The sequence below is a fragment of the Oculina patagonica genome, chromosome 10 (assembly GCF_052425735.1).
Source record: "Oculina patagonica isolate OP01 chromosome 10, crgOcupat, whole genome shotgun sequence".
Lineage (NCBI taxonomy): Eukaryota > Metazoa > Cnidaria > Anthozoa > Scleractinia > Oculinidae > Oculina > Oculina patagonica.
The window spans coordinates 6,235,784-6,248,302 of record NC_135767.1 but is presented as its reverse complement, the minus strand read 5'-3'; the positions used below and the strand labels follow the sequence as shown (position 1 = coordinate 6,248,302).

Below are 12,519 nucleotides of genomic sequence, written 5' to 3'. Positions count from 1 at the left end.
CGCGAAGCGCGAGCGCGCGGGGAGAGGGGGGCCCCCACCCCCTTGCTTCTTCCGTTTTGCGCTGGCGTCCAGTTCTCTTGCCGTTCTCACCGCGCGCTCGTCGATCGAAAAAACACGAAAAAATAGAGGGCTGTGGACAGTCTAAGTTCAACTAAGTACGTTTTACCCCCTTCACACTCAAAGTAGGTTCAAAGTGCACTTAGATTATGCTTACGAGCTCTAGTGTGAAGCCAAGTATTGGTTTATTAAAACAATAGACGACTTTTACATGAAAATAGAGTTTAATTCCGGGGGAATGGCTTGGTACAGCAATGTGGCCGCCGTTTCTTTGTTTCGGAACACCAATATGGCTGTGAAAACGCTCTATACAATGTATAGCAGGGTCATAGCAATCTGACGATAATTGCCGTTAAATTGTAGTTATAAGCCTTAGGTTTAAACAGCGTTTAAGGCGGACTTAAAATTGCGGTAACTTCATAAAGGGCATAAAATAATTGCTTCGGGGAGCATTTATATCTTAGGGGGGGGGGGGGGTGTGGTTTATAACCAGAATATCTTTTTTCCAGGCTAAGGGGGGTCTTATAAGCCGGGGGGGGGGGGGTTGGGGAGGTCAAATAACCGGCATCTTACGATATTCTATGTCTGTGTGCTGGGGTGTACAGCCGATTTAGGTTATGCTTTTCATTTAATTTGTCGGAAAAGTTCTCAATTTCACTTTACTAAGACTTAAGAAAAATGTTTGAGGAACTGATTGAAATCGAATTGTACGCTTTCCAAATCTTTGGCGGAGATTTTTTCGTTCAGTGATTTAAATATTTCAGCGCTCAAGTTGACATTGGATTTTCCATAGTAATTCCCCCCATCTAAAACCGTAAAATATAACATTATAAGACTCTGGAAAGGGCCGAATGGTCACTTGTTCCCAGGGTCGTAAGTACTTCGAGGGCCAAGGCTTTTATGCATGACATAAAACTTCAAGAGAGTTTCGAGGGTGTTGTGTTGGCTGGGCACCATTGTTTATACAATAACTGAAGATGATGCGTGCTCTCTCGTAAAGAGCTATTGTTATATAGCGATAAACAACATATTCACGCAGTTTACCAGCTCAATCAACAGCGGAAGAACGGAAGAAGTTGAAAGAAACTCTGCCAACGGCCAGCTTGTAAATATCAAGGGCAAGGACATAGAAAGATGTAAAGAAAGAACCCAACACAGAGAAAGGGGATATAAGAGAGGAACGCATGCAGGGCGGTTTTTCATTTTGCTAAAAAAAAAAGCTTAACTCCCCCCCCCCTCCCCTTTTCCCCGTCTTAAAGAGAGTTTACTGTATTACAATGAACAGTAATTGCAAATAATCTAAGCATTTAACGCTTAGGCCTTTTACTGCTATGCGGGACGTTAGTCCACCCTCCCCCCCCCCCCCCAAAAAAAAAAGAATAAATAAATAAAAATAAAAGCATCAAGTTGAATACGGATACATCAAGACCTGTGTACAATTCGGTGGTTAACTTGAACACTTTTCATGTGTAGCTTTATTCGTTTAGATTCCTCAAAGGCCCCATCCCTCTACCCCCACGTGCACACCCCACCCTACCCCTACAAGCCCAACCTTCAGTCCGATCAAGTTGCCTTCGAACGCAGTCAAATTTCCAAAATTCCGTCTGTGCTTTCATGCCAACTTGATATAGGATTTATACCATAACGTACTAAGTTTGTTCAGCTATTCTTGTCAGTGAGGAGATTTAAATACCCCCCGTTTAACTACAATGCGAGGATAAACCAATCAAATTTTTGCACTGAAATAACCCTTCGGTGCGTGGTCGCAAAAATTAAAAAATTTAAATTGCAAATTATGACTTTTGACGCTTTGCTTTCTTCGGTTGAACGTTTCGTGTTCAAAATTTCAATTTTACGGCAAAGTACACCTTTTCTGGTCCATTGCTCTCGCATATTGCTACGAAAATTAACAAACTTCAGTTTGGGATTGTCCTTCTGTTTGGAGATGTTATGAAATACAAGAACTTTCAACAACAACTTGACTTCAAGGAAACTTCGAAAGCACGTGCTTCTACCAAAGATGTCACACAGTGTATTCTCAGTAAATGGTTTTTGAGTCTTCCTCAAGGTAAGAAATCTACGTTAAAGTAATATTTTATCTTGTAGAGATAATTTAACTACTTCTCCAGGAAAGCGTTGGAGAAAATATGTTAGAAAAGTTAGTCAACAACCTTTTGTCCGCTTTCAACCGAATGGACAGCAAATTGTACTTTAATATAAACAATAACAATGGATCATCTGTGAATTTATTTAACACAGGTTAGTGTGGTAGTTTTAAGAGAAGAAATTACAAAACAAATATAGAATCATTTGCTAAGAATTTGGTCATAAATTCATCAGTTGGTTTACCTAAAGCTGAAGTTATTTTGAGTTGGTCTTTTCTACCTAAGGCAGTTCGCCATCAAATGATTAATTAATTGTTCTCTATATTTTCAAGTTTATTATAATAACTATATAATCCCTTCCGTGTAGTACAATTTTGCGTTTAGCTGGACGTTTACACACTGTAATTTTAGCTAAAACAATTAATAATAACAATTTAAAACGATCCTATACCGTAGAATTCCGGTTATAAGCCCTGGGCTTATACAACTTCGTAAGGGTTTTTGGGTGGGCTTATAAGCGGAGGGGCTTACATTCGAGAGGGCTTATAAGCGGAAGGAAAAAAACGTTTCGAAACGAGCCTCGGGAGTGTTGATCGAAATACGTTTTTAAGTTAAAAACGCACAAAAAAGCAACATTTAGCCCTGTTCAGTACTGTCATCTGGTAGAGGGGGGCTTATAACCGGATGTATTTTTTTGTTTCCAGGTTGATGGGCCTAAAACTGGGGGGGGGCTTAAGCGGGGGGCATATAACCGGAATTTTACGGTACCTATATAGCTCATCGTGGGGGTAACCTCCCCTCCTTTCCCCCGGTCTAAGGGTAATTTATCAGTCTTGAAAATGCAGGTGTGAAAAAGTCCATACATTGAATACTGTAATACTTAATATTTTCTCCATTTTTTTCTAGGAAGTGAACAAGCTTTACGAGGCCATTTCGGAGGAGAGCACTGCACATATGGGGTCTTTCATATATTCATTACGTCATGAATACGTCAGGTAACTGAACTTTTAGTCACAAGCTAAAAATATCAATTCTCCTTACTTTTTGCCATACATTTCCTTTGATGTTAGTTCTAAGAATTTGGCCGTTCATCAAGACAATATTGTTCAGTTGATGTTTCTCTTTATTCTCCTCACCTCTCTGCTTGAAAATGCATTGATATTGTTGGGAGAAATTAAACGTTGGTCAGGATTGCAATGAGAAACAGAGCCGATTTCGCCGGAAATGGAATTTGGTCATAAATTCATCAGTTGTAAAACAAAACCAAAGTAATTCCTTACTAAAGTAAAGAGAAATATATTGGCTATTTGTATAACATGAACGGTGATTTGTTTTTAAGGGGTCATGAATGGTCCCTCAAAATTTTGCAGTGCTCGCAAAATTAAGCTTTTGATCGGAATGCTTGAAAAAATTTTTGGGTGCTCGTTTGCTCGTGCTCGCACATTTTTACAAGTGCTCGCATGCTCGGTTTTTAGTGGAGTAGCTTTTTGAAAAGTGCTCGTTGCTCGCAAGGCTAATTTTTGTCAATGCTCGTGCCGCAAATAAAAACGCTGTGCTCGCATGCTCGCATGTACAAACGCTTACAAAGACCATTTGATACCCCTTTTTTGGAGAACGAACAGTTGCGTAGCAGTTCTCGAAAGCTTGCAATCTTAATGGTCCTCTAGTCAAGTGTAGCAGTTGCTATTGTTTTGGGGGTACGGAAAATTGTTCCTGTTGTTTGTTCTATTGTTTTATGTCTTGAAGGGTAGCGAGCCATTCATGTCACCCCTTACGAGAGCTGTTACCTGGCCAAAATGAACACTGGGTTTTCTGTTTTATACAGGCTATGCTTTTTCATCAATACTGTTGTTGTAGATTACTGCACTGTAACCTTAAGCTCTATCTCACCCCCGGGATCTCTACTCGAAGTAAAAACTATTTTCTAAATTATGTAAGCCTATTTGCTGCTTCGTCAGGACTAATCCCCTTAGTTTATGATTAGCTTTATTAGCTATTTTCATTATGGGGGAGAAGGAGTGGTGATATGGTGATATGACGTATCTTGCTTATGAGGGATGGGGTTGGTCGGGGATGGAGGGACGAAAAAGAGGGTGTGAAATCCCCTCTCCTAGATCACTACTTTGCTCTTTTTTCCCGAGTGCAACCTGTTTGATGACTTTTTCTTGTTTGTTTGGAGATCGTTTCCCAAAAATCGCTTTACTTATGGCCTGCTTTTTAAATCTCTTTGTAGGTGACGTTATTGCTGTGCTGATTGCATTAAATTAACAAGTTGACAAGAAAAATATCCTGATAAAGTTGAAAACACTGGTGAGTTCACACTTTCCTAATTTATAATTTCATTTATTTTGTGTTAATGTGTGGTTCACGTATTACAAACTTTTATATCAAAGACACGTTTGTCGGTAGTGTTGCAGCTCTCGTAAGCTTGTAATTCTACTAGTTCTCTAGTATAGCAGTTGCTTTGTATTTGGGGGTAGTGGCACTGTCGTTCTATTGTTCTCTCAAAGGGTAGCATGTCAGAGACCTTGAGTCAGCTGCTACCCGATCCGGCTCATTTTTTGTACATTCGACCTTTGCTATCTTTTAGTAGCTAATAGCTGGGGAGATAATTGTTTTCAAGCTTATGTAATTCTTCGGTAGCAGCGGAATTGTCATACGCTAAAAATAAAATCGCGCACGAAAATTTCCCTAACATGACTGTACACTTGCAAAAATAACGGGCTTTTGAAAACGCAATGGGATTTTATTATTTATCACTACATAAAAGTAGGAATTAGCAAGAAAAAGGAAAGGAGTATATATTCGCAAGGATCAAAGAATAGTAACAACGAAATTCAAAATAGGTTCGCAATATGTACATATGGCTATTGTTTTCACGGCAATGTATTGATACAACCACAGTCCCTACAACGGCCGCGGCTTTTCCAAAATAGCGAGGTGGAGAAGGTGTAGAGGGAGAGTTATTTCGTTTTCCTCTCTAAAATATTTTCTGTGGAAATTTTGCTGGCATTACTAAGAAAAACTTGCAATCTACAAGGTACTAACAACAGACACTAACACTAAACTCTTTGGAATAAAAACTTTTTATGTCAGCCGGCTTTGTCTAACCATTACGTTTTTCTTTGTACCAAGGCAGAACTAATAACAGTATGTCATGCGGCTGGAGAAAGTTCTTGCGATTGACCTGAAAAGACAGACAGTAGGATTATCATATTCTACAAACAACAGGTTAGTGTCAGAGTCTTGTCGACACTCACCCCTACCCCCACCCCCCAATCTGTGTGAGCGAGTTGATGTAAAGCTTTCCTGAAGAAAGGCAATGGCCTTGGGGACTAAACGTTTTGCTGACTAAGAGTATTTGAACGCTACCTTATTGAGAAAAAAGTTACCATTTTTGCTGACTGGACAGCTTTAGGACCTATAAGGTTGATTGGCAGTTTTAGACATTTATCTGGCAGGTAAAATCATCGTCCTCTAGCTTCTAACGTACCTTAGTTTAACATATCGCTGTTAATTGTCGAGTGTCGTATAAGCGTGTCCCAGGAACAGAAATCCTTAAATTTTTTGATCAACTTGAAGTGATAAGCTGAGGTGAATGAAAACAACCGTATTCAGTTCGAGGAAAAGCTGATGTTTTAAGCGTTTTTTCTTCGTTCAAGAAACGCGAGCTTTAATGATCAAATTTTGTTCATTGTCAAGGAAAGAATTAACGAATCAATAGAAAATGAAGAAAAAAAAGGCAAACGTTTTCCTTGCAATTTTCAACCAAAACATCCAAGGTTTAATAGAATGCAAATTTTATTCGCGTTTTAGTTTATGCGATCGTGCATTCATCATCGAATGATTTGTATTTATAAACATTATCACAAACAGACACGTTACCGAGCATGTATTTACATAATTCTTGTATCTCCACAGGAAAACGAGAAGCGCAGAATGACGAAGAAGCTACAAATCAACAAAGCCTATCAAGGAAGGAAGGACTAAAGCTGGCGAGGAAAGAAGAACAACTTGAAGCCTGGCTATTTTTGCAAGGTTAGTAGATTAGCTTTAACAAATTAAGCCGTAAATTTTTTTCAACAAAGGTCGCATCTACTGTATATGAGTAGCACTAAATTTGAAGTTTTGTCGCACCAGAATTGGTTTATTTTGGGAGGTAAATAAACTGGCAAAGTTATCAAAGCTTTTTTAATTTGTTGAGAATTTCCCAGTTAAAAATAACAAGAGCAAGATGTCACAAAAAAAATTGCGAGAAGACTGTCGCCATGACACGTTACGATATAAAGGAATTAGTAAGCGCAAACAGTCGACCGATAAATTTAAACCTTGGAAACTTTCGCTACAATCAATTTAAGTGCTTGTTAATTTTATTTCCAAAATAATTATTGCAGCTGGCGACCGCTTAAAATGTTTAATTTGGCTTAATTTAGCTTAATTTTGACTATTTAACTTGCTATGCTGCAAAAATATTCAATTTTAGTTTGCTTACATCATTTTCTAGTGTTTTTTTTATCGCAATTTTGAAAAAGTTCGAATCATATAGCGGAGTAAAACCAATTGTTGATATGCTCTTTTGAGAACGTTTTGTCGTGATTGTATTTATTGATTTGTCGTTTTTTTTTTTTTTATCCAGGTTCCTGGATGCTTAGACGCTTCAGTTTTTCAGACAAGAATCAAGCAAGAAACATCATCATTCAAGAGCAAGACAAGTTTAATTTGAGGTAGAAAACGAACTGAATTAATAAGAAAATTTTCAACCTTAAGATCATTTGGAGACAAGATCGCAGCTAAGATTTATTTTCGTTAAAGACCACTCGCTGAGTATTTTCAAGTTAAGGATTTTGATCTTCAATGCCATTTCTAGTTTTTGTTTTAGAAAATAGTTATCACATTTTTTGCGCAAAATTTTTCCTATGTTAACATCTGTTCAAATTTTTTTAATTTTCCCGCCAAAAAACTTAGAAAAAATACGGGCGCTTATAATACGCATGCGCCAATTTTATTTTAAAAAAATTGCTTCCTTATAACATCTGTTTGAAAATGTCTAATTTTCCCGCCAAAACGGCGCCCAAAATACGCATGCGCCAATTTTTATAAAAAATATTAAGAACATTTTATAGTAATGTGCACTCTGCTAGTCTATTTATATTGTCAATAAAATGTAATTCAATTGTCTGCTCTCTTTGATTAATGTATTTTATATATATTGTAGTGATTAAACAAGTCAATAAAGTGAACATTTTTTTTGTAATCTTTATTTTCTTCAATAAATACAAACAAGTGTTTTGTGTTTTAATTGTCTTTATTCACTTCAAATATTTTAATTATAACTTAATTAGTTAAGGAAAAATCAATTAAGCAATAAAAAGGTGTCAAGAAAAATGTTCCCTATATATACTAAGTCTTTTGGCGGGAAAATTTGAAAAAATTTGCACAGCGTTTCCCCTGGCAACATTTTCGGCAAAAAATTCAAAATGGCTTCCCTTAAACATATTCCGCCAAAAATATGCAAACACCATCTCGTGCAAAAAAATTCAAAATGAAACGCAAAGTTAGCCCCGGACTTTTAAAAACCGATACGATATTTTAGTTAAAACTTTTTCCCAAAATCAAAGTTTGAGTTGAAACTATTTTTCTCCCGAACGATTTACTTTTTCAAAGTTTTTGCACGAGATAGTGTATACATGTTAGTTATAAAGATAGCAACATGGCAAGCTATATTCTGCACTGTGAAAAATCTATTCGCATTTTTACTTTGTCCCGTTTATAGCAATAACCTGAGAAAACAGACAACGTTTCACAGCGCCGAAACCGGTTCCACCGCAGTGAAATCGGTAGTGATGCCGCGAAACATAATCTGTTTAATCAGGTTACATTTCCAAACAGTTTTAGAATTTTAAAGTGCTTTTAACTTGCCATGTTGCCTCAGATTAAAGACCTTTACCAGCCGTCAATATTCGTTTGTAACACAGGAAGAATTACACAATAAAAAGATACAAAATCAGTCTTGGCCTAAGCAAAAGCTAGGTTGATTAATTTCTTGAAACAAATTCAACTGACGTTTTGGTGGCAGAATAAAACAATTGCTTGACTCCAAGTAAAAATTAAACGAGAAGACGTTGAAAAAATCAATTTGATATTTGAAATACGCGATTTAAGCAAACACTGAGTTAAAAGATTTCCTGGAGCAAATTTAAATGTTGTTTTAGCCGCAGAATATAACAAATTAATTGTGCTTGGCTCCAAGTTACATACAAGAGTAAAAAAATAACAAAAAAACATAGAAAAATTAATCCGATATTTAAAATTCGCAACTTAAGCGAACACAATGCTAAAACATTTCCTGGAGCAAATTCAACCGTTGTTTTAGCCGCAGAATATTACAATTTAATTACCTCGCTCCAAGTTCTTAAATCCTTGCGATAAAATTCCACAAGCCAAGTTCAGGTTTTATATTTTTGAATATATTCTACAATTGGAAACTTGGCTTCACTTAATTCTGCTTTGATTTCGTTAATGTTTTGTTCTGTGTTACATCGACTGCCGGCAGAAAAAAGGTCTTAATCCAATGTAGAAGTAAATATTAAACAAAACCCAGTGCCTGGTCCAAGGAATTAACAGAAGCGTTGTTCAGAGTTTAATCCCACCCTTTACACGAATTATTGCTAATCACTCGACAAACAAAAACAAAAATTAAATAAGAATTATACAGACCACAATAAAGATTATGAAACCAAAATGAAATACTTCCTTTCAATTTGTATAAATTTAAGTCAACAAGAATAACATCTCCAAAAATTCAATCAAATGTTATCGTTACCAACAGCAATTTTGTACTGCAACAGACGTTACAACTGTAACAACTTTTAACAAGTATATGCCGAGATAATTGAGCAAAAATGTGTTTTGTTAGACAAAGCTAACAAAAATTAATCAAGATATCGAAAGGATTTGGCAAGCTCGCAAAAACAAAAATACGAAAGGAATCCTTTTTCGTTATCACACACAAAATAAACAAGAAAGAAAAAGTAGTGAAAAAGTTCGTTGCATTGACTTGTGTATACCCGCAACAGAAATTGATGAGAATTTCACAACAATGAGCAGGAGAATAAGGATTATTGGCGAATAAAAATGAAAAGAGATTTCCCAAGACTGTTACAATGTAATTCAGGCAAAAGTAATTTGAACAAAGTACTCACACCTCAAAATTCATACAAGATTGTCAATTCACAAAAATAAACTTGAACAAAGTTGTTCTTAATCGCGAAAATAACAAGCTCGTTGTAATGGCTCAGTGTTACAAAAGTATGCAAAATAATTTTGGACGAGCAAGACAATTAGAGCAAAAAGAAGCTGTCGCCGGATTTAATCACTGGCGATTTTAGTTTAAAATAATATGAAAAAACGTTTCAAAACAGTTTGATTTTGTGGTCTGTATAATTGTAAATCCTAACTAAATCGAGACTGCATCGTTCCATTCTTTGAACCAGACATAAGGGTTTGTATACTTAGCTTACAAAATGACAAGAGAACATGGGTACATGCGTTTTCCGTACGCTTTGTTAAACGCTGTAAGCCAAAATTGAAAAGAAAAAAAAATATAGAAGTAAATTGATGTGCAATGATGTACAAATTCAAAACGATTTTATAATGTTCGATGATTTGCTGGAAGGAAATAGTTCCACTTTACATTTAAAAAAATCCCGTGTTCTCTTGTCAACTACAACTGTTAAATTCGTTGACGAAGCAAACTTGTAAGTATTTTAAGGTGGCACTACCTGTATACTTCAAATTAAAATAAATTTTCAAATACATTTGGTATTAAAATCGGCAACTAAGCAATAATTTCATTCCACGAAAGTCTTTTATTTTTTCAAGTTGATGACTGTATTTTGCTTAAAAATTCCTGAACGAAGGAACGAGTAAAATTATCAGGCTAAAAAATGTAACGTTTTGTAAGTAAACTGCAAACAATTGTGGAAATTAAACTAGCGACTTCAAGTATTTTCCAAACTCTCGTTCGTTTTGCAGTGCCACCTTAAAAAATCACCTCGCTGCGACATTAAATAATTCAAATTGTAAATGGTGGCTGATGCTCAACGAATTCAGCTCGATTCAACTGATTCATATTAAATGACTTTAAATTTGATGTATAATGTATCAATTTTCTTGATGTCGTCTTTTCATGACTTCATGCAGACAATTTTTTTTTCTTTTGATACAAACAATCAGTACTACAGATCTTATAACACCGATAGTGAAATTCTCTTATAAACCTAGATGTTTGTTCAGCCACCATTTTCACTACAATTATTTCACAATTTAAAGTTCTTATCTTTGTAGTATTTCCTTCCGATTGAGTGATCCCAGTTTGTCCTTTTGGCCAGGTCCTTCTTTTCCTCTAGATTTCCTGAAAAATGATTAACAATTCAATGATTAAAAACGCTCAAATCTTTAAAACCTCATACAACAACAAACACTCTGGGAACGCGCCAAATCAATTGCAAAAGAGGCTACGCCCGCACAGGCCAAAGAAACGCGCAATAAAAAAAATTTAAAGACCAAAGTTCCAAAATAAAGTCGCTTCGGTGAGCGAAAGGTAAAACTTGGCAAATTGTCTTGCCCGAAAGGCCTCAACGCCTTAGGAAAAAAATATACCATGCATATGGCAGCGTTGATAATTTAACACGCGTTATTGGCTTTTAACTTATAAACCAGAAGCATTTCTCGCCGAAGTTTTTTTTGGGAAATTTTCTAGACTTTGTGTCCTCAAATTAGTAAATTTGCGCTGCACCAGTTGATGCTAGAGAGTAAATTGCGTAAACTAAACAAAACATACTGCTTTCTCAGTCAAATTTCAACTTGAAGCAACGCTCAAAAGGAACAGTAAACACACGTGTCGACTCGCTTCAGCGACATTATGTAGTTTTTGACTTTCTGGGCAAAAATTAAAGTAATATGTTCCTAAAGCAATGCTCACCTTTCGTTTGATAAGCGTGAAGACTTCTTTCCAAGCTTTAAGCTCTTCTTCTTCAAGCAACTTCTTCCTTCAAGATTACAAACTCGTCTTCATAAGCGACACGTCTTCACACATCAACGGACAGCGTGGTTTGATGCAGATTCTGCAATTTGTTATGAATATGGATTAGAAACTCAAACCAATCGCTGACAAATACGTCAGAGGTTTTGCACGGACTTTGTTTGCACGCTTTTTCAGTCAGCGAATCAGGAAAAGCGAAACAAGAAAGAAAGCGTACGTTATGAATATATTTTCTTTACCTGAGTTGTTTTTGCACTTGAAAAAGTTCACAGAAGAAATAGGAAAAAAGAATGATGCAAAGGAATGCATTTCGACAACAAAATGTGTCTAACTGAGTGGAAAGAAAATATTTTGCAAAGAATTAAAAACCAAAACTAAAGTTAACGGATTTGTTGACTTGAGGGTTTTTCTCTTGAATCTTTGTCTTCTTATAGCTCTTGAGAGTAAAACGGTTGTAAAAATACTTTAAGAAAGCAAACAGAAAATGATCAAGTTTTAGAGAGCTTCTCTTCGCCGTTTGATTCAATTTGTCGAATACGTACTTTGTTTATCCCTTACTCGTTACCCATGGTGCCAGAGGTTATTTTTCTTTTTTTTTTTTTTGCAGGAAAGACACCTGCAAAAAAGAAAAAAACCTTCTGATACCCAGGGTACTTACTCGTAGTCCAAAAAAAAGGCAAAAAGGCCACGACTCGTTCCACAAACTTTCCGAGAGTAGGTCTTATTCCCTCCCGTTATTTAACGACCGCGCTGCCCTGGGCCGACCCTACAAAACTTTAGAAGCGCCTGCGGACATCATCACACAAGACGAAATAAAATCTTCAGTAATATTCAGTGTTTTACAAACCTGAGAAGTAACTTAGCGATGTGCGCATGCGTGTTTATTAACCTCCCACAATCGTGGCAAATTCGCAAACCTATAGGAAGACGTTTGTCTACCTGCTTTCGCTGAATGGTACGGGCGATGTTCGGCATACGTGTCGGGCTACGGGGAGCTAAAGCCCCGTGTTCCTCGTGATCAAGTAGAGGGACTCGCCTGCAATTTTTGCCCCGGGGGCTAGCCATCGCTTGTGGTGCCCTCGCAAAAATGTCCCCTTTACTAATATACTTAGAAAGAACCAAATGGACGAAAGCGAAAAAGGACGCATTCTGCAAAAGCTTTTTAGCCCTAGAGAAAAGAAGGATAGTCAAAACGCGAGGAATCGCTTATTTAATAAAGGTGTCAGAAAGTGAAGATCATAAAAGGTCGGGCAAAAGTAAAATACAATTTCACTTGCTCATCACAGCATATCAGGCTTATCTTCCAAAAATGCA

General features: G+C 36.6%; 1 long non-coding RNA gene across 2 annotated transcripts; it reads left to right on the top strand.

Moving 5' to 3' along the window:
- Positions 1-1,889: 1,889 nt before the first annotated feature.
- Positions 1,890-7,337, top strand: LOC144628943 (uncharacterized). Of its 2 annotated transcripts, none has more exons than XR_013566303.1 (5): positions 1,890-2,125; positions 4,396-4,472; positions 5,302-5,393; positions 6,084-6,200; positions 6,799-7,337. It is a non-coding gene; the product is annotated as an uncharacterized LOC144628943 (long non-coding RNA). The 2 variants fall into 2 exon arrangements; XR_013566302.1 differs by having other exon boundaries at positions 5,298-5,393.
- Positions 7,338-12,519: the final 5,182 nt, after the last annotated feature.